The sequence below is a fragment of the Triturus cristatus genome, chromosome 3_1 (genome assembly GCF_964204655.1).
Source record: "Triturus cristatus chromosome 3_1, aTriCri1.1, whole genome shotgun sequence".
Classification (NCBI taxonomy): domain Eukaryota; kingdom Metazoa; phylum Chordata; class Amphibia; order Caudata; family Salamandridae; genus Triturus; species Triturus cristatus.
In genome coordinates, this window is record NC_140583.1 from 682,332,392 (window position 1) to 682,356,118 (window position 23,727).

Sequence of the window (23,727 nt, forward strand, 5' to 3'; positions counted from 1 at the left end):
CTCCAACAACAATGCCATTAGTGAACTAAGAGGCAAGTCAGTAGCCATGTAAACCCTAAATGTGGCCTAAAGACAGAGCAACATTATAGTCTATTGAATCAAATACAAGACGTGCTTGTACAGTGCACATACTGAACTCTAGATTTTACAAAACAGCTTAAATGGGATAGTAAAGAAAAAGTAGGTTCTGTAAAATTAAATATTTGCCTAGGATCACACAATTTGGACAAACAGGGCTGCCGGTATTGATTCCAGGTTATCTGGTTTCACCTTTTGAAATTCAGCCACTAGATGGGTATCTCTTTCTCTCTCCTGTTTGCATAAAATATCACTATTGTTGTCTTTTATTCTTGGCCCAGAGATAGCAGACCCAAATCAGGGCCTCCAGACACAACTATCAGGCCAAGAATACATTGTTATACCCCATCTGAGGCTATGCCCCTGATAATCAATCAATCAATCAATCAATCAGGGATTTATAGAGCGCACTACTCACCCGTAAGGGTCTCAAGGCGCCGGGAGGGGGGAGGAGGGGCGGGGGGGGGAAATCGGGTAGCTCTGAGGTCGTCTAAGAGCCAGGTCTTGAGGTCCTTTCTGAAGACTCGCCGTGTAGGGCTTTTTCTGATGCTGAGGGGGAGTTTGTTCCTGGTCTGCCCCCCGTTCTGGCTCTGTGGATGCGGGGGACTTTGGCAAGGGCTAGATCAGCGGAGCAGAGGTTTCTCTTGGGGGTGTGGAAGGAGATTCTTTCATTGAGGCATTGGGACCCGGTGTTGTGGAGGGCTTTGTGAGCAGTTTGGAGGTTACTCTCTTTTTGACAGGGAGCCAGTGGAGGTCACGTAGGTGCTTGGTGATGTGGTTGTGTCGTGGAATGCTGAGGACGAGTCTGGTTACAGCGTTCTGGGCGGTCTGGAGTTTGCAATGGAGTGTTTTGTTGATTCCAGCATAGAGCGCGTTGCCATAGTCCAACCTGCTGGTGATCAGTGCATGGGTGAGGGTCTTCCTGGAGTGGAGGGGATCTATTTGAAGGTCTTGCAGAGTATACAGAGGGTGTTGAAGCATCTGGAGGACACTGCATTGATCTGGTGGTTAATGATGATTGAGGAGTCAAGTATGATGCCGAGGTTGGGGGTGTGGTCCATGGGGGTGGGTGGGTTTCCAAGGGCAGGAAGCCACCAGGTTTCGTTCCATGCGGTGGGGGTGGATCCGAAGATGAGGACTTCCGTTTCCTCCGAGTTGAGCTTCAGGCAGCTGCTGTTCATCCAGGATAAGATGTCATTCCTTCCTGGGAACTGTGCCTGGTGATGTCAGGTTGCTTGGTGAGGCAGAGGATGAGCTGGGTGTCATCGGCGTAGGATACTAAGCTGAATCCATGTTTTCTGACGATGGTTACATGTCAAATACGGAACTGACATTATTGCAAGGTGATCACAATAATAAGTGCATAAATTTATATATTAATACATCAACTCTATCATGCTCTTATACACTATAAAATCCATAGATTTAAGATGATGTAATATAAAAAATATCAACCCAGCAATAGTTTGTAGGCAAGGCGGTGTTATAATGCCAAAACAAATATAGCATTGATTTTACCATAACGCTGCCCAGGTCTTTGGAGAGGTCACTAGACCCTACACCAAGACTCGGCAGGGTGACAAAATCAACCTACCACAAATTCCTTAAAAATGGTATAAAATAAGGTTGAGACAAGTGAAAGTTCCCTTAATTTGTTAGCCCGAATGGCATAGGCCCAGCTCAGAAATTTTACCATAGCAACAACACTGGATTCCTGGGTACATGCCTGCAGGATCCTTAACGCCTCCATAGCATATCTTGTACCCAGACTAATACAAGTGGGCTTGAGCCATTTCGACCTGGGTAACTTGTAGGCCGGGCATACAAATAAGATGTGAGCTATTGATTCAGTCTGAGCTGAACACAAAGGGCACATTCCTGTCGTAGGCGGGTACCATCTGCTTGTAAAGCTTTAGTCGGGAGGGAGCCTACCCTAAACTGATGATATAACTTCCAACGGTCTTAAAATAAAATCCAAATATGATTCGAACCCAGGCTCATGTTTGATCATCAAGAAATTCCTGGACAAAGTGGGCCTTGTAAAAGAGGAAAAAAGCTTCAGCTTGACCATGTCCCAGTAAGCTACCTTGAGCTCCTTTTTTGACGGAAATGGGTTGTCTTCAGGATTCTCCCACAAAGTATACATCCCCATTTCAGTCAATGTATTTTTTATGTACTGAAGCCATTTAATCTTACCTAGGCAGCCTACCCCCCTAAAATCCAGGAGAGCTTTGGCGTAGAGGGAAAGCTCAGGGGTGACCCAGAGCCTTCTCCAAAAATCTATAGGCCTAAATCAAGCCAGATCCTCAATACGAAAGCAACCCATGTCCTAAAATAAGGGCAACAATGGAGTTGATTGCCGAAAACCTGTTAGTGCCCTAAATAATTTGTTTTGAGCAATAACCAGGGGGGTTATGTCCTCATGGCCCCAGAGTTCTGCGCCGTATAGGATTGCAGTGGCGACTTTAGAGTTATATATCTTAAGGGCAGGGGCTATTGGCTTAGTAAATGAAAGCCTTTCATAAGAGCCCCAGCCAGCTGAGCATGTTTTAAAGCTAGCAAATCAATCTGGGGCTTCCAATTTAATTTCCTACTTAAGGTTATCCCCAGATATGTGAACACTTCGTTCTGTTCTAAAAGGACATTATTCATGTACACTTTACCCTTAATGGCTTTATACTTGTGAAGAACCATGAACTTAGTCTTATCCACGTTGATCACCAACTCATGGTCGCGGCAAAACTCCTCGAACCGGGATAGAGCAGCCTGTAGCCCTGTTTGGGTCTTGGATAGGATCAAGGTGTCGTCAGCGAACATGAGTAGGGATATCTTCAAACCCGCCAAAGTGGGGGCATCAGTGGGGCATGTGGAATAGTACTGGACGACCCTGTCAATAAACAATGAAAACAGGGTGGTTGCGAGGACACATCTTTGGAGCACACCCTTTAAAACGGGGAATATTTCTGTTACTTCGCCATGTGTGCCCCAACGAACCTGTGCGTAGTTGGAGTCATTGAATTGTATTATATTTTGTGGTTAAGAATAATTATGTAAGTTAATTTACATTTTTGCTTTGCATTCAAATACTTTTAATATTTTTGTTTATTAGTTATGAAACTTTATTATATTTTCCTATACTTTACCATACAGCAATCACTGCCCTGGTAACGGAGACAGCCACCTCCATGTGAAATGTTACTAGTGCTAATTTTTATACTGGGAAATACTGTTCTAGCAGGCTCCACACCCTGCCTTCAGAGGGTGGAGACATGTAAGTCTGCACATACTAGTAAATTTACACGTGGAAATGGTGCATAGCAAAAAGTATAAAGTTACTACTAGGTAGTAATACGTTTCTATGCGAGTAAATCTACTTGTGTAAATTTACCTTTTTGAATAGGGCTCAATGTCTTTTAAAAAAGGCTTCTATCTGTACACAACTTTTGAAGTTTAAAAGGGGGAAGCAACAGCAATACTTCCGCTTTTCATCAGTATCCTCTACCACTCATCAGAGCCCCTACCCCCTGGCAAAATACATAGCTCCGTCCTGTCACTATTATTTGCTGGGCTGAAAAGCCTTCCCAACCCAGGCTTCACAATCAGACCCCATGGGGCGCAGGGTCGAGACTGATTTGCATATGGCTGGGTCCAAACTGGAATGGCATGGTGAGCAAAAAAAGATGGATTTAGGCCCAGATCTCTGTACTGGGGTGAATGTATGCATTCTGTCCATCAATTGTTCTTTTGCATTTGTCACCCCGAGTGGGACGGGTATGTCCAGACGTGGGTCCCGTGCTCTTCATGCCACTGGAGTCAAGCTATCCTGGCTGATGAGAGCTGAAAGCCCGAAACCGGTCCTAGGATGCTTGTTTCCAGTCCAGGGAGGACCTGGCCTTGCAGTTCGGGCTGGACTGTTCCCATTGTGCGCAGGGTCGAGACTGATTTGCATATGGCTGGGTCCAAACTGGAATGGCATGGTGAGCAATAAATGATGGATTTAGGCCCAGATCTCTGTACTGGGGTGAATGTATGACATTGTTCTGCATTCTGTCCATCAATTGTTCTTTTTGCGTTTCACAATCAGACCCGCCATGGATCCGTTGCTTCCTATATTGACCCTATTCCCAAGCACCTGTACCCAAGTGAGCATGGCGCGTGTTGCAACCATGATAGTTTGGTACAAGTGGCCCACCCATGGGAAAGCCTGCAGCAGCATGATATCTATCATCAGCTGCAGTTTTTCCAGGTGGAAGAACTTCACCTCAGTTAAAGTCAGGAAGCTTCGTGAAGGGCAACCTTTCCCGATTTTTCCCAATTTCTTGGTGCAGTGTAAAGCTGTGCTAATCTCTGGTACCCATGCTGCTCTCTAATGGTAAATGCTTTCCTTGTTTAGCCTCTACGGATAGCCAGGTTTCTGAAGGACACCGATATTCTGCTGAGACCTGATTCCTCTCACGTGGAGTGGGGCCACTGTGCATGGCCCAGGGAGTATCTGCACGAAAAAGCTGTTAGAACAGCTTTAAGAACAAGCAGTCCAATATTCGGTGTATTCCTGCTTGAGAAGGCAAGAATAGAGATTGGAGGGTCGGTGATGGGGTCAAGATTTTGAAAGTGATTATCAGAGAGTGATTTATTTTAAAGGTCCTGTTCAGAGAGCACATGTGTCTAATAGAAAGACATCTATTGTTTTTAACATGTTAACCTGTAGCTCGAATTATTCTGTATAATGTGGCGCGTTTTTCAGTTATGATAAAGGCTAACTCTGACATCAGCTATGAGGGTGAAAGGAAGCAAAAGGCGAGGTCCCAGCCCCTCTTACCTGAAACGGCCTGCCCTGCTGAGGATAATTCCTCTTATTTTTGCTAGAGTGAAAATAAGCCGTTGGGCCGATGTAAGCTTTGCCACGAGAGACCACCATGGGTTAATGTTAGAATTTCACACGAAATACATCCGGATTGCCTCTGAACCAGCAGCCAACACTGCAAAACTGCCCTAAGAGGCTTAATCTCAGAGTCAGACGGTCATTGCATTCGAAGGGCTGGAAAACTGTTTGACGATCACAAAGCGACTGAAACAAAATGTACTGTAAAAAAACTTGAATTTCCTCTTCTGTTCCGAGCTTTTAATCCCTGCATTCCGGCTGTAGTGACATAATCCTAAATAAAGAACCTTCCGTTCTCCCACAATGCTGCTTGCGTGGAAGACAGAGGACGGACCTCTGTGCATTTTTAGCTTAGGTTGCAGATGACCTAAGTGTCGTATTTCCACTCAGAATTACAAACCAAATTGCACATATTAATTGAACTCAGACCTGCCATCTTATGCAGTGCCACTGTGCCTCACTCGACATCGACAACCATCACTTGGTAAACTATTGAAGAGCTCATAATCAGTGCTTAATTTGAGCCGGTGGTTTCCGGTGCTCAGCACCTGCACTTAATCATCAACAGCGGCTCTTTTCATCTTTACCTCTTAAGGGCACATTAATTCATGGTAGACACGGAGATTAAATGATTTGCCCAGAATCACAGGATGTTGAGCTGACACCGAGACTCGGACCTGGTTCCCCAGCTCCGAAGTCGCCAGCTCTGAAATCAACAGCATCCCCTCCCAACTTTCATGGTTAGTGGTTGGTTCTGTTTTAGGCGGTGCTAACAGGAGAAATGGGCAGGTGCACGCTGCCTTCTGACCAGAGCCCCAGCACTTATTTGTTCAGAAATTACCACCGCTGATAACATGGTGGCAGGGAAGACGAGTTGGAGACCACTGCACAGACTCTGTTTCCACCTCGTCTTTGAAGACACTGACCTTTCGATGTCCATTAAGGGGTGTGAAAACACCATAGGTCTTCGGGGCATCAGCGCCTCTTAGGAAGTTATCAGCATGAGGCCCCTATGCCTTCTCCGCCATTCACTGGTGCACATAGCATCATGAACATCATGACTGCAGGGGCTACATGTCCACTCAGTACGCAATGCGCAGTCACATATTCATTTCTGGCTGACAACAATAGATGCCTGTAGTAAATGTATGCAGGTCACCAAACTCTAGGATATGGGTACTCGCAAACATTTTCCTAGGGGCCACAGAATTTGGTCTGTGATGTGACTGAGGGCTACAGTGATATGGTGGCGTTGGGTGTTGGTGAGGGGTTGGTCATAAGGTGGGTGTAAGGGAAGCAAGGCTTATACATCTGGTGTCTAAATTGCACAATGTGAAACCAAAAATTTGGGATTAATCCCAGTTTCTCCACTTAACCCAATTGTGTGATTCTAGGCCATTGTTTTATTTCACTTCACCTCCTTTTTCTTCATTTTCGCATATGAGGACCTCGACATTAATGACTTCAGGATGTGTGCTGTACGAAACCTTCCCCTGTATTTGGTTGAATACACTACGGGGCAGATTTACAAGCCCCTTGCGCCTCTTTTACGCCGCTGTTGCGTCACTTTTGTGACGCAGCAGCGGCACAAAGCCAGCACCATGGTGCGGGGTACTTACAACGTGACGCATCTGGGAGATGCGTCACGTTGTAAAGCCCTGCGCCACATGTAGGCGTTCCGGCACGGGGGGGGAGGGGCGTTCCGGCGCAGGAACGCCTCCTAAAAGTGGCTGAGTGAAATCTACAAGATTTCACTCAGCCACTTTTAAGGCCATGCTGCGTCAAAACCCTGCACCTGCTTGAAGCAGGCGTAAGGATTGATCCAGCATTTTAAAGATAGGACAACCATGAGCCTTTAAGGCAGCAGATGCGTCACGCATCCGTCCATTTTTGCCCCATGGTGCGCCGCATTGTAAATGCGGCGCATCCATGGTGGCGGAGCCGTGACGCCCAATAGCTGGCGCATACCTGCTGATATGCTTTCTAACATTTGTATTTTTAACTTGTTTTTACTTTTAACTGACTGTAATGTCTTTTATGATTTTTATAATCGAAATAAAGACTTAATGAACTGAATAACTCTTCAAATTAAATGCTTCATAAATAATGAAATAACTAACATATGTTACTTACATTCATTAATATTATTTATAAATATTGTCTACAAAGTCTCACCTTCACTATTATTTATAAATAATAATTATTTAGTATTGTTAAAATATATTTCTTTACTTAATTTTTATTTATTTAAACGTTTTATTGAATTATTTTAAAATATATATAAATTTATTTAATTTAAAAAAATTTACTCAAAGTGCAGTTGTGAGTTGACTGACTTTACAACGTCACACTGCACTAAAGATTGTGTCACTGTTATGCCTGGGAAAGTGAACACAAGTTATTTAATATATCTGACTGAATCTTAAATAGCTAAATCAGTAAACATCCTGGGATTTAGATGGTCTTACTCCTTTCATGCCCAGAAACAGGTTATATCCTCTCAGGGTTAAACATGTAACTGACGAAAATATTCACCATCTTGAAAACACATTATCTACCCTGAAATCTGCATGCTTATACCCCCTAGATTGGATATGAATAGGTTATCCATTATCTCGGAGTAGGAATGAAAATTATTGAATTATTTACTGCACTAAGACCTGAATTAATTGCCAAGCGCCACTTAGGAGACTTAGAAAAGACCAAAATTACATGTAGCGTTCCCGTCACTTAGGAACATCCCCTTATTGCACTGCCAAAGTTCCCAAAAGAGGGAGTATTCACATTGATCACCAGTGCAACATGTTAATTAATTTTCAATGATAGGATTTATTTAAATCATACATTTTTGTTGGGTAACCTTCATCCATCCCAACTTTATATCATTTTTCTTTAAAATAAATGTTCTCATGATGTACATCAGAAAATTTCGTCATTCACAAATATAGATCATCCCAAAGCATTTCGGGCTGGAGTTGTCCTTCGTTAGGGGATAACAATTCTCCAAAGAAATATGAGTGCGGTGAAAATGAGTACTATCCAACAGACATTAGATTATCGTTACATTGATGGTTAAAGACAGACTTAATGGCGTGATGCTCAGAAAAAAAAAAAATATATGAATATGAATTAGAAAATCGACCATTGTGATAAATGTTAAAAAAGAAGAAAAACATACATCATCAGAAGCACTTCAAGCGAGAAACCGAAATTCCAAGTGGTGAATCATGCAGGGACTTAATCGAAGTAAATACACAATGATATTTTGATCGTGAGGATAGATCAACGTGTTACGATAACCGTGCACGCAAATTCAGGGAACCAAAACCGAATGAGTGTTATAAATATAAATATAAATGCCAAGTGTTTCTAAATGAAAGCGTTGTAGTACGCGCTTCGTGTGAAAACCCGAAATTATAAGTGGCGAATCATGCAAGGGCTTAATCTTAATCATGATAATGAGAACAACTCAACATTTTACAATAACCATGCACACAGATACAGCGAACCAAAACTGTGTAAGTGTTACAGATATAAACACCAAGTCTTTCTGAATGAAAGCATCATAGTACATGCTCATCGCGAGTTGTTTTAATGCAGTTAAAAATGACCAATAAACTTGTCCCAGTGCTAAAAATAGTAAAATATGTTGTGAGAGTGATACGCCTCTTAAAATAGTCCGGCATTCTTACTGCTCCAGAATTCGATGCTACAACGCGTTCGGATATTCCGCCATATTGAGACAAGTGTGCAAGTGACAAGGGACTATTATCGAGGTGGAATCATCAAACTAAAAACAGGACTAAAGTCAGAAGAGTAGACAGGGGCCATCTTAAAGTGGTTTTCAAAAATGACCCGAGTGAAAAAGTTGACGTTCCCCACAAATGAATGTCTATACTTGCACCTGAAATATATATGTTCGGAGTAAAAAAACTTAACAGATGAGTACATCTTATGAGAAATAAATGTACATTATCGCTGAGCTCAACTACAATGAGATTGTAACTGTAATCTGCCATGTATTATCAAACGTTCAGAAATGTGAAAAAGATCAACTCATAAATAACAACTGAATTCCATCCTGTCATTTAAACCATTAGGCATAAGTGTATCATGTCTCTTTATCCAAATGCTTTCTCTGTGTAAAAGGTATTGTAGTGAGGATATGGACACACCTGCGGACATTGCTAAGTTAGCATAAGTTAGATATGCTTGGCCGCCATTTTGCCGCTTTTGCTCACGTTCCTACATGCCACATTTCTCGTAAACACTTTGCTTGCTCGCTTTCACATGAGAACTGTCTGCATTTCACATATTTAGTTGAACACTCTGCTCCTCATCTGTACAGTGTGTTAAAGGTCAAAAAACAATGAGCTCTGTTGATTTGCTTTGGTCAGTCTCATGTCCCTAGCCATAACATAGAACACAGCTGCAAACCTGGAAATCTGGTGCTTTTAATATTGCCTTGCATGCATGTTAAGACACTTGGAGAAACGCTTTCCAGGATAGATGAGCTGTGCTTGTCCGGAGATGTAATTTCCTGCATCTGAACTCGGAGGTATGGGGTCCCCCGGACAAAGCCTGGAGGTCTTCTATAATTATAATAAACTAGCTTCTAGCACGGGGAGGGTGGCAAAGGCACAAAAGTCCTGTTTCCACTATCATTATAATATGATTTCCCCTTTTGTTCTATATGGAATTGTAACAATGCTGATTTGTTTGATCTTATGCATATTGTTGCTAGTATTGGCGTGTGTACTGCATTATAGAGCACGCTAGTTAAAATAAACATTTAAAACTATTTCTTGGCTCTATTTACTCATGATGTGGACAAGTACAAGAGTTTGAACGAAAGAGTGTTCTTGTTCCCACGTATCCTGAGAGGGACGGAGTAGCATGCTCTAGGATGTCTAATCGTTGGTAGCTTCGCTGTAGTACGGAGAACGAATGAAACACTATAGCTAGTCGGATCAGGGTTCTGGGCACCGAGGTGGGTATTTTGGTACACCACTACACACTGAGGCGTTGGTTTCCTGCACATAGCTCTGTATATCCCTGCAACAATATTTTTGATTGTCTCTACCCGCTTTGATGTCAACTGTTTCCAGAATCATGAATTTCAGTTGGCAAATATTATGACTGAATGCCAAAAAACGTGATGCAATAACAGATTTCAAATTTCTTGTCCTTATTCTCTTCTGTTCATTGAATCTTATTTTCATTTTTCTTTCTGTTTTTCCAATTTATGCCAGGCCACCTCACACCATTAAGTCTGCCTTTAACCATCAATGTACCCATTATGTAATATCTTTTGGATAGTACTCGTTTTCACCGCACTCATATTTCTTTATAGAATTGTGATCCCCTGACGAAAGGCAACTCCAACCCGAATGCATTGGGATGATCTATATTTGTGAATAAAGACATTTTCTTATACACATCATGGGCAAATGTTATTAAAGACAAATGAGATAAAGTTGAGATGGATGGAAATCACCCAACAAAAATGTATGATTTAAATAAATCTCATAATTGAAATTGATTAACGTGTTGAACTGGTGATCAACGTGAATACTCCCTCTTTTGGGAAATTTGCCAGTACAATAAGGGGACGTTCCCCAGTGAGGGGATGCTACATGTTTTCTTTGCAACCACATGCTTCAAAGCTCAGAGAGCGATACCGTGCTGGACGCTGCAACTTCAGTACTTTTCTTTAAAATTGAAAAACTAAGGAGAGTGTGAACCATTTACTTTTATGTTCTAAAGACCAATATTACCTCATACTATATTTTATCTGCAAATTATTTAAGCATTTGAGAATCAGAGAGCTGCATGGTTATACCATTATTAGTGAGTGGGTGGAGGAGGGTGAATAGGTCTGTAACTCTCTCCCTCATCATCACATGTGGACTATAGAAATGAGATGTGAATGAGAGGCTGAGCAAAAATGTTGAGTGTGTATGCTTTTGTGTGATTTCGTGACTTAGGGGCATATTTACAAGGAAATGTCGGAGCGCGGAGCTGCGCCAAATCTGACAGCACCGCACAGCACCAACGCAGGTAACCATGCACCATAGTGCAAGAGTGCCTGAGTTTCAGCTAATGATTGTGGAAGTTGTCCCTTACTGTACATAAACAATCAATAATGGTGATTTGCTACTTCTATGTGTGATGCATTCTGCAACACACATAGAACTAGCAAATCGTCATTATTTAATGATTGTTTATGTTCAGAAAGAGACATCTTCCTGGACATAAACAATCATTAATGGCGTTTTGCTCTTTCTAAGTGTGCTGCATATAGAAAAAGAAAAAATGAGGGGAAATAAAAGAATTTCTACTCAGTGCACCATTCTAACGCCTACTATTGCATGGCGTTAGTTTCTGGTGCTGCCTCAGATTTACACATCTTGTAAATCTGGGGGAGGATCAAAATGCAAGGGGTGTTGCGGAGGAACGCCCACGGCAACACCCTTTGCATGCCCCTTTCACGCAAAGTTATACATGTAAAGGAGCCGTATTTACAAAGCGGTGTAAAGCCACTCAAAATTGCTTAGTGCCACTTTGTAAACATGGAGAAGGGTATAGAGCCACACGAATTTCATTAAAAGTGACGTTCTTGTGGCTCTATCCTCTTGTAAATATACTCTGAAGTATCTTGAATGATGGCCTGACGCAAATGGACTGAGATGCGGATTGCGCAGCTCCCGGCTGGGCTCTCACATCTGGCTCGTCCTGCAAATTCTTTGTGCACCTGTCACTTGAGGGCCTTGAGGGTGTCTGGTGCCCCTCCCAGTAACCCCCTCTCCCCCATCCCCAGGAGCAGAAAAAGTGATTCTTTGCAATCCCTCGCCCGCACAGATACCCAGGCCAGGATCACTGTACAGGCCGCATGTAAAATGGCGGCACCTGTTCTCTGCGGCTGTTGATGCTTACCCTCAGCGCTGGATCTGGCCTTGGGGGACCCAATTGCGATGCACTTGGGGAGGTGAGGAGAGCATCCCCTGACCCTTGCTTGCCTGGCCGCACTCCACAGTGCACTGGACAGAGCCAGCAGAGCCTGGTAGGCGTAGAGGCCTGTTGGGTCTGGTTAAAGCAGCCAGGTAACGTGGCGATCCCCTGGTGACCCTGATGGGGACTGCACGCTTCACCTAAGGTTAAATGTCACCTGGAGCTCACTTTGGACCCCTGGCTGTGGTGGTGAGACCTGGGGGGCACAATGCTAGTGCAGCATGGAGTAACCTTGAGGCCTAGTGGTGTTGCGGTGGCCTGCAGCCTGCATTCAAATCCCTGAAGGATAGCCCAGGATTATTGAGGGCCCTGCAATTACCCACTGAGAAGTACATTGGGAACTGAAAGCAGCCAGGCCTGAACGTGGTAAAGAAGTGTTTGCTGTAAGATTGGAGGGGGCGCAGTGCCACCTCCCGTCAGGGGCGGGGACCAGGAAGTGCTTGTGATCTCCCAGTGACAGTCGCTGGTCCTGAATGCTGCTGGGTCCTACATGACCCTACCAGGCCAGAGTTTCCACCTGCTGTGTGTGAGGCCTGGGTGAGTTGGGCACTGGAGCCACACTCACTTTGCCCCTGCCACTATCTCCTGATGCTTTCTTCTAGAGAACTTTCGCCGCAACATTGGTGGAGATTTCTGGAGTCTACTCTCCTGTGAGTTGATCGGACCTAGGGGAGAACCCATGTGCAGACTGACAGTACTGTGTTTGCTTCCCGGATCTTGAAGGATGGGTGTAGGTGTGCCCCCTGTGTGTCACCTCGCTGCAGTCATGCGGTGCCAGGGTCCTGGAAAGAAGTGTTCCAAGGGCTGGCAACATAGACCACCCCAGGAGGTGAGGGTGAAGTGGGCCCCCTCCAGGGACGCTGGCAGTCCTACAGAACATACAGGACTCCATACTCCTGGCCATCAGAGACACAAAGGAGATGTTGGAGCTTAAAATGGAAACTGCGGTGGCAGATTTGGTCTTTCTCCATGCCAACCAGTGTAAACTGGCTGAGAGACTTGCGGCCTCAGAGCTCACGCTGCAGGAGATCGGCCCACCGACTGTAGATTTAAAAGACCAACTGGCTGGGGTTCTGGACTGTGTCTGGGTCCTAGAGGTCCAAGCAGAAGACTCTGAGGGACGGACCCACTAGAATAACATTCGAGTAGTGGGACTGCCTGAGTGTGTGGATAAGATGATCATGAGCATAGGGTGCCGGCCAGACCAACGGTGGAGAGCCTCCTTCATTTTTGTGATTGTAATTCCATCCTGAAAAGTCCCAGCGAGCTGAGCATTGAAAACAATAAGGCTATGGTTTTCCCTGACTTTACTTGGGCATTTCAGAAGCAAGGGCCCCACTTATGGAAGCCAAGTGAGCGTATGCTCCACGACTTAGGCATCAGAAATGCCATGCTGCACACTGCTAGACTTCAAGTAACCACCGACCGGGGGGGTACATTTTTCTCAAACCCTCAAGAGTTATGGGACTTTTTTGAATTGCGGCCACTGGAGGGTGGCGTGCGATGTCCCCGGACTTGCCCCTGTGCCAAATGCCTACAAGGCAGTGCACCTACGGCAGCTCAGGTGAGTCACCAGGATGTAGTGGAAGCCACTGCCACGCTTACGACTCTGGACTCCGTGAGGCTACCCTCCTGTTCGAAGGGTGCTGAGGCAGACACAGACTCAGACTCATGTCGGACTCAGATTCCACTTCAGAAACCGCCCATAGTGGGGACTAGCCAGAGGTCACTCCTCAGACTATTAATGATCTTCACCGAGATTCTGACCTGGTATTACTGATAGGGTGGAAGTTTGAGGGGGCGCCTGTCTCCCCTGCTTGATGTTGTTACCTGGCAAATGCCTGACAGGTGCATGTGATGGGAGTGCTCTTTTGTTGTTCGGCATTTGGCCAGGTGAAGTATTTCTCTGCTGGGGCTCCCCCTCTTTCTGCCTTTTTATTCCTGTTGCCCCATGCAGTGTGTGTTAGAAATGGGGTTTCTGGTTGTCAGAGTATGCACCCTGTACAAGCAGGAAACACCACTCTGGTCAGGGTAAGCTAGATACACACTAAAGGATAACCTGTGATCACCCTCTGGTAACTTGGCACAGAGACTTATCTCAAGAGGCAATTTGTACAGTATTTGTGCAACACACACAGTACACAATGAAACACCACAAAATACTCAACACAGGGTTAAAAAAATAGACAAAGTTTATTGAGTAAATTAAGACCAAAATGGTCAAAATTCAATAAGTAGAACCAGAACGTTAAAGATTAAATCAAATTATAGTGCTTAGTGTTATAAAGCGCCAACTGAGGACATCTGGTCACGCTAGACTGGGGTAAACCCAAAGTTCAGGCTCACCGCGATGGAGGGAAGGCAAGCTACAGGGCTCATTTAAGTCCCGCTGAAAAAGTACCTTGGATGGAGGAAGCGTTGATGTCGAAGACTCGATGCGAGGAGCAGAGGAGGTGAGGCATCGTCATTGATTCAGTGAATACAGGCGATGTGTCAGTTCCGATCCATGCAGTCAAGGAAGGCTTCGTCGAGGAACCCCTTTACAATGCAGGTGATGCATTGTTGCTGAGCCGCACAATCCGTCATCATCGAGATGCACAGTCCCTCAAAGCAATGTTGTTGAGCATCTGCATTGAAGGGCGATGCGTCAGTTACGATCAGCGCACAGTCATTATTGCGTCAGTACTGATGGATCAGCACAGCAGAAACCATCTTTCAAGGGCCCAGGACTGGATTGGCCAGGTGTTGTTGCAAGGTTAAAGGAATTCATTGATGGCCCTGAGACTTCAGAACGGGGGCAAGCTAGAAAACCCTTGGAGCCACTGTGGGTTCATGTGAGATGGGTCCAGACCCTGTCCTCAGCAGGTCAGAGATCAGCAGGCAACAGGGTAGCACAGCAAAGCAGAACAGCAGTTCTTCCAGAGCAGCAGTCAAACAGGATGGCAATCCGTGGATCATAACAGTCTTTACTCCTTGCAGATTAATTCACAGGTTTAGTAGTGTACTGACTTGGTGGGGCAGAGCAGCAGTACTTATACCCAGTTGTGCCTTTTAAGTGGGGGTGACTTAAAAAAAGGCTGTTTGAAGTGCACACAAGCCCTTTCTTTCCAACCCTGGCTCTAGACTATCAGTTGGGGGTAATCAACCATTTGCTTGGGAAACAGAACACTGCCTATTCAAGTGTGTCAGCTCCCCTCCTCCCTTCCTGGCCCGGAAGAGCTATCAGATTTCAGATGAATGCCACTCTGACACATCTACCCCTTCTGTGTTTGTGGGTGTATAGAGGGGATACACAAAGTGGAGCTGTCACAAACCCCAGATGTGTATTGGCAAAAGGTTGCAGGCACACAGAGCACTGGGAGCAGAGAAATTGCTACTTTCTAAAAAGGGCATTTCTAAAACAGTAATGCGAGCAGTCTAGGCTTGACCTAAAAAAAACAGGACATCCTGCTGGGGACTTGTTTGTATGGGTTAAGATTGCTCTCAGTTTCTCAATTCCAAAGATATAACACATGATGCAGCTAATTGTTTCTAATCAGGAATTGCAGCCTAAAAGTGTATTAAGGAATTCCCAATGCTAACCTATGAGAGGAGTAGGCCTCACGGTAGTGAAAAACAAATTTGGGTGTTTGTCACTACTAGGACATCCAAAATGTAACAGTACATGTTGTATCTTTTACTTACACAGCACCCTGCCCTATGGGCTACCTAGGGCCTACCCTAGGGGTGACATGTCTAATAAAAGAGGTGTTTAAGGACTGGGAAGTAGTTTTAAATACCAGCTCATAGTGGCAGTAAACTGCACACTCAGGTCCTGATAGCCTTTAGGTTACAGGCTCTAGGCATATGGTAAATCACTTTACAAGGGACTTGCAAGTAAACTAAATATGCCAAATGTGTATACACCAATGTTGCCATGTTTAGGGGAGAAGCACATGTACTTTAGCACTGCTCAGAAGTGGTAAAGTGCATAGAGTCCTAAAACCAACAAGAAGAAGGTTAGAAAAAGAGGAGGGGGAAGGCAAAACGTTTGGGGTGACCCTTCAGAGAGGGCCATTGTGTAACAGTGTGGAGTAGGTGGTTTCCATGGCCTTCTGCATTGCATTGCTATGTGATTCAGTTTGGATTGTGGGATGTTGGCTTGCTGCCCTGGGGTGGAGGGTGTTGGGGTGTTTAGTTTTGGAACCATGCAGTTAACTACTTTCCATCTAGATCCTGCTAGGATGAGACTTGGTATTGTTATTTACCTGCGCAATGTGGATGGGGGTGCCCTTGGCCTCTGCGCGCTGCTGATGGAGGGGGTGACACTGATATTTACAAAATATTCTCCTGGAATGTGCATGGCTTGAACAATATGACTAAGCGCTACAAAGGTCTGTCACATCTGTAGCAGCATGGGGACAATATAGCATTATTGCAGGAAACTTACTTGGATGTAAGGGAAGGGGTGGCCCTCTGTAAACATTGGAGGGGACATGGCATCTATACTACATGTTTGTCCTTTGCTAGGAGGACACTTATCTGAGTGAAGTCAGGAGTTTCCTTTCAGATCACTAGCAAGAAGATCGATTTGGATGGGAGGTATTTTATTGTGATGGGTAGGCTGGCAAGTTGACATATCTCCATTTTCAATGTCTACGCAGCTAATGCGGACTAGACCACGTTCTTCAAAGCTATGTCCCATACTCTGGTGCTTGCTTTTGGCAGGGACTTTAATTGTGCAGCCGATGTGGACTGGGATCTCTCCATTCCCGCTCCGGGACTTCCCTGCTGTCCAACTCGCCTTTGAGCGGGATTACTCATACCACTCTGTAGTACACGTGCTGCATGTTCAACTAGATACTTTTCTGTGCTTGCCAGATATGCTAGGTGCGATCTTGTATGTTGAATACCTGTCAAGAACCATCTCCGACCAAAGCCCCTTCTTTTGTAGATACAGTGGGGTGGCACTCATGCTTGTATGCCGAGTTGCCAATAGAAGGCAGCCAGCTTGGAATACCCTGCGTTACGGGAAACCATCCAGGAGGGGTTCCAACATTATTTTGCAGTTCAACATCTTTGTCACAACAGGGAATGTTCATAGGCAATTATGTAAAACATGCACAGTAATTGCAGAAAGAACGAAAGAAGGAGACATCAATGGTTTAAAGAGAAATATATGGAGTGGTCTCTATTCTATTTTAGAAAAATGAAAACAAATTATCAGCATTATTTACATTATATGTGGGTGTAACCCATACAATCTTGTGCACTACCATGCTCGTGCAGAAAAGTGAATGGCACAAGTGACAAGTGAGACAAGAAAAACAGCAAAAAAGGTGGTGCAAAAGAAATATACAATTACTTAAATGGTTGCAAAACTTCAAAATTGATTATGAAGACACAAAGTCTTGAAGAAATTAGAGAACCAAAAAATGACAAGAATTGCTCTGAGTGGTTGATGGCGTTTCAACCTGTAGTTAGTTCAGGTCATCTTCAGGACGGGGTTACAGAAGAATTTGTTAGTGCTGTACAATGTGAAAAGTGAACAAAATGGAGGGAGATAGAATAAGAATAGTGAAATTTCACCGGATGAATCAATTTCAACTGGGAGAGGAAATACATGGTACCTGTTATGGAATAAGGAGGAAATCCAAGAAATTGTATTTCAAAACATGCATCCAAGGTATGGTGTGCAGAGAAACCCAGGTAGATGAGACGAGATGTTGCACTACCGGTCCAGTGTGCAATCAAGATTTCTGGAAAGTAACTAGCGAGAAAAAGTAGGACCGGTTACTAGTTGCCAAGTCTGTAACGGTTAATGGCCTCGTAGACATTAAACTCATTAAGTGAATTAAGTTCAGGTAGTGATAAATGCGGGAGAGTGGTGATCTAATCAATCTGTGTAGAACACGGAGTGAAGTCCTACAAGGTAAAATTAATCATATTGTCGGGTCTGTAGAAGATAACGACCTTGTCGGAGATTGATTCGGAAAATGAACCAAGTGCAGAGACTTGGTCCGTGTTTGTATTGCGGTAGTGCAACATTTCTGCCCATCCAACCGGATTTATGTGCACACCCTACCTTGGGTGCCTGTTTTGAAATACCATTCCTTGGATTTCCTCCTTGCTCTATCACAGGTTCCATGTTTATCTTCTCCCTGTTTAAATTGATTCATCCGGTGGTTTACACTCTTCTTATTCTCTCCCCCCTTTTTCTCACTCTCTCGTTGTACAGCACTGACAAATTCTTCTGTAACCTGGTCCAGAAGATGACCTGAACTAACTACAGGTTGAAATGCCGTTGAATACTCTGTGCATCTCTTGGCATTTTTTGGTTCACCAACTTGTCAAAGTCTTTGTGTTTTGCAACCATTTAAATAATTGTATATTTCTTTATCGCTGCCTTTCTCACTTTTTTCCTTGTCTCACTTGTCACTTGCACTGTTCACATTTCCGCACGAACATGGTAGTGCACAAGATTGTATGAGTTACAACCACATATAATGCAAATAGTGCTGATTCTTTATTTTTTTTCATTTTTCTAAAATAGAGACCGCTCCATATATTTCTCTTTAAACCACTGATGTCTCCTTGTTTTGTTCTTTCTGCAATTACTGTGCATGTTTTACATAATTGCCTATGAACGTTACCACTTGAGACTTTGCTGTTTGCTAAAACACGATTTACCCAGGTCTCAACTGGGTCTACGGGTAACTTCCTGAGGTTCTTCACTGGTTCAACATCTTTAGCACTTGAAGAATGGTATGTCTTTAAAGTCATCATCCATTGCCAGTGTATATCGGAGTTGGCTGGGGCCACCGAACCCTGCTAATGGAGATTACTATACATGAGTGATCACTCCGAGAGCTGGCGCAGCTGCAACCTGAACGGCCAAACCTCCAGCAGGCATCGCTTGAGACCAAGGAGAGGGTGGCAGAACATGTGCTGCATCTCCGCTGTTTTTTACTACAGGAAATATATGATTCCCTGCACTCGCTGAGAGGGATAAGACTGTTTTTTTATAGGCGTGGCTAGCTAACCCTGCCAGATGCAAGCCTCCGATCCTGGAGTTGGTCATTGTCAGGTTCCTCCGTTCCGATGTCCCCAGGGTTGTGTCGATGCTCTAAAGGGGCCCACCTCTGGCCAACCCCAAGTCCGGCATGTAAGTGAACACGGACTGTTGGGGTAATCGAGCGGGGAAAGGAAAGGGTAGGGACTGCGGGGAGAGAGATCTGAAAAGCAAAGAAAAGACAAACACCATATGAGCTCCGTGTCTGCAATAACTCTTTATGAACTGTTTACACGAAAACCATCATTACATACACTGTCTCGCTCAGCTCACCTGAAAAGCAAAGAAGGTGCGGCCTAACTTATAGGGGAGAGTAAGAGGCAGTGGCAAGCATGCTTCAGGCAACTAATATAAAACAAAAGAAACAAAGACCACACAAATCGGATCGACACTTCAGTGATAATAATACTTGGAACACGACATGTCTCAGTCTCTTCACTTGCATATACCCACTTGTGTATGAAGCACTATTCTCATGCCCAGCAGGGATGGCACCACCCCTTCTTGATGAGGCTCTCTCCTATATCTAATAGACGAAACACAAGAAAAGAAACAAAAATGAGAACTGGCTGCTGGTACGTTACTTGATACACGCCCTGGCTTCTGCCAGTTACTGAGTTATGCCAGTATCAACTCTGCATCATCAATGCCACACAAGATAATTCACGCATACTGGCAGCATGTCTTTACTGCTCCGAAATGCAGTCTATGAACGATATGACTGTAGCCAACAGTGTTTGTTTGGTAGTGAGATCTCTAGCCACTCGGGGAAAGTCAGGGCTGAGAATCACTCACGCTCTTTCCCCCCCCCCTCCTTGCTTGAGCTCCGGAACAGACCTCCTTCAAACGGAGTGATCATGAGGCCCTTCTGGAGGGGTGAGGATCTACAATACCAGAAAAGCTCCTCTGCATGAGACCCTCTAGGTATGGTCTCCTCCAACAGAGGGGCGAGCTGGCTCGAGGTTTTTGAAAATCCAAACGCTCCTCTCCGTGAGACCCACTGTTTCCGGGTCTCGGTCCTCGGAGGAGCGAAGGTAGGAAATAGCTACAACACGCCTACCTCGTTAGTCTGGTTGTCAAAGAGATGGTGCACAGCCCTCTCGTTGTCTGGTTCTTCAGAACTACGGTGCTTCTCTCCAGTACAGCGGTGCTTCTCTCCATGCGTCTAGCCTGGAAGAATTATCGGCTCCGAAGGAGTCAACCTTTTCCCTTTTGACGTACGCGACGGGCGTTGCGCGAGTCACGTGAAACGTCTCTCGCAACGTTCGCCGGGACGGGTAGTCTCGGGACAGACGCGTTCTGAGCCGCCGCGTTTGGATTTCACGGCAGTTGGTGCGCCGCCGATCGAGATCCTGACAGCCATGGCTTTGGGAGGTCAGCTTTATAGACATTATAAGATTCATCTGGCCTTTGCCAAATACTATACTAGTTTTTATACCAGTGATGGTAGGGAATGGGGACCCTGTATGCAGAGCTGTCTGGCAAACCTCCAGATGTGCCGGCTTACACCAAAGGAGGCTGGGAAGAGAAATATTTATTGAAGAGGTTGAGGCGGTGATAAGACCGATGGCTCGGCATCGAGGACAGATGGACTCCTGGTGGAGTTTATATGCCCTATATCGACCTGCTTGCCCCCGCTTAATTACCTTGTTTCAAGAGGCACTGGAGGTTACGGCCCTGCCCCCCTCTTTGCATGAGGCCCTTATTGTCCCCATTTAAGTTTGAGAAACTGCTACAGATGTAACGGCCTATAGACGGTTATCGATGTTGAATGTCGATTACAAGATCCTCAGTGGCATTCTGGCTCAGCGGTTACTGCCTCTCATGCTGGACCTGATTCACACTGATAAGTCGGGGTTTGTCTCTGGCTGTAGTACGGCAGTTAACATCTGGAGGCTGCCGGCTCTTTTGAGAGATGGTCCCCTCCTAACGGAGTGGGCTAGATGTATGTTTGTTGACATCAAAAAGACTGGAGTGAGACTACCTCCAAGCTGTATTGACCCTGCTGGCATTGGGACATTGATTTGTGACAAGGACCCGCTTACTCTATATGCACCCTGCGGCGTCATTCCGCACGGGGGATATCTCGGGGCAATATGCGATGTAGAGGGATACTCTGCAGGGTTGCCTGCTGTACCCACTGCTCTTCGACATAGTGTTGGAGCCACTAGCGTGTCGGGCCTGTGCTGGCATATTTTTTGCTGGCTTTCCATCTCATGGGGTTGTTCATTATATCTCCTTGTACGGGAATGATATGGTTCTTCTTCTCGGGACGAGCGCACGGATCCTGTGAAAGCAGTGCAACTCCTTATGGAATTCGGGGTGGCCTCTGGCCTATGCATCAACTGACTCAAGACCAGCTTATTACCGGTTCAGGCAGACCTGTGCGGCATGCACTGGGTAGCAGTGCAAAATCTAGGGCTCTACATGTATCGAACGGTCACTAAGTTGTTGGAAGGAAAGGTGGGAGCTCCAGTAGTGGTGTTTCAGGATTGTGCAGGGTTCTGGAAGTTGCTCCTGATCTCTGTGGCTGGTCGGATAGTGATAGCTAAATTGATTGCCTTGCTCCACCTTCTTCACTTCTTTATGGTCCTACGGATGATGGTGCCTCAGGGTATATTTTTGGAATTGGACACAATCCTGATCTGCCTCACTTGGAACAGGGGCCACCGATGAGTGGCATTGTCTAAACTGCACTGTGCGTCTGCAGACAGGGGATGAGTGCCCCAGACTTCAAGTTATATCACCTGGCGGCCCAGCTGCAGTAGTCTATGGGGTGGTTTTGTACAATGAAGCAATCTAAGGCTCTACGCCTCCAGGATGCATCTGACTGGTAGGGCTGGACTGGGACCCGAAACCAGCCCTGGCAAACTGCTTTGCCAGCCCCCCTGGTGGGGCTGTGGGGGTGCAGCCGAGCTGTTTGCAAGGGCCGGTTTTGGACGATTTTGTTACTGCGGGCTGAAATTGCAGGCCCCCGGTAACAAAAACGACCCCCTAGGAGCCCAAAACTGGACCCCACCCTGGCGGCTCACCGGGGAAACGCCCAGTGCCTGCTACTGCCAGTCCGGCCCTGCTGACCGGGCCCTATTCTGGCCTCTAATGAACCAAAAAGAGTACCTACTGCAGGCCAGAAGTACCTAGCTGCACTGTAGAACTGTTGTCTGCGGGCGCTCCACCGGACACACGCTCACTCTACTCCAGAGCTGCCACTCCAGGCCCTGCTGACGTAAGTCAGGGGGTCAAGCGAGTCTGCCTTCAGGACTCGGTGGTGGGAGGTGTAGATACTTTGGGTGCACTTTAGACAGACCGGGTGCTGCGCTCCTTTGAGAACCTGAGGGAGGAGTTTGGCCTCCGTGGTAGGGCAGCTTTTACTACACTGTACCTTGGCTGCAGCTGTGCAGAGACTCTGGGGATGTTGAGATTCTGAACCCCCGACGCATCATAGTTGTCAATTTATTTGTGATGTTGCCTCCACTAGGAGACTGGTGTCGGGACTATATGGGGCATGTTGCTGCTTTTTACTCTACTATAGGAGAGGTGGGCTGTTGATTTGGGGTCGCCCTTGAAGGACGGGGACTTGCTCAAAATGTGTGAGGCTGCCCCTATGGTGTTCTGTAATACCAGCTATAAACCTATTCACTATTATATTTTCCATCAGGCATATCTCACTCACCCATAAGCTTATTGTCTGCTTCCCATTTGCTGTGCACGTGTGCCCCTGATGCCATGAGCATATCAAGCTCCTCCACATGTTATGGAGCAGTGTCCACCCAGCCTCATGTTGCTCCAAGGTGATGCGATTGCTGGCCGAGGTCACAGAGTGTTCACTAGGCCTTTCTTCTAGGCTGTTTGCTAGTCTTTGATCTATGCACATGAGAATACTCAGGTAGACTGGGACCCAGAATTTATGAAAACTAGAAATATGAATAAAAAGAGCATAGTATAGAGAAAGGAGGCTGAAGTGAGGAAAAGAGACTCCAGTCAAAACAGACAAGTAATGGAAAGATATTTGCTCCTGAACCTTTATTACAATAAATTCTCTCCTACATATAAACTTGGGAAATCTATATTTTATATTAAGATCAGAGGATCATAGTATTACTATTTTAAAGCATGCTCACTACTGGAAATCAATAATGAAGAACAGGTTTACAATAAAAAGTTTCAAAGGTTCGAATGAGGACCGGAAGCCACGTCAAGCTCCAGTCATGCTCCCCGGCTGGGTCAGTTCCGGAGAGGAGCAAGCAGGATGGTCTCCCGATAGCGGAGTGGATGGTGCTTCGTTGTTCGGCATACAATCTCATATTTTCATCCGGTGTCAATGCCAGAGAGTAGCGGCAAGTGGCAAACTGCAGCGGCAGATACAAAGGGCAGATACGCAATGCCTGGGCGTTCCTCGACCATCGGTTTCAGAGGAATCAGTTTCTTTTATCTGACCAGCTGTGGATTTAGGAGCAGAAGCTCACTTCAGCACCCGAGACATTTACGCGGTAAGCGGAAAATGTGACTAACAAGGGGCTAGATGGATAGCAGTGGAGTAGTGTAGTGCTTGTTGAGTGTGTGGAGCTCACTATAGCATCAGCGCCTGAGCGTCTGCTGTTATACTGCAAGAGAGGTAAAACGATAGGATCATAATTCATAACATAGAGGAGAACAGCAGGTGAACAGCAATATCTGAATGCATGGCTTGATATTTGGTCCACCA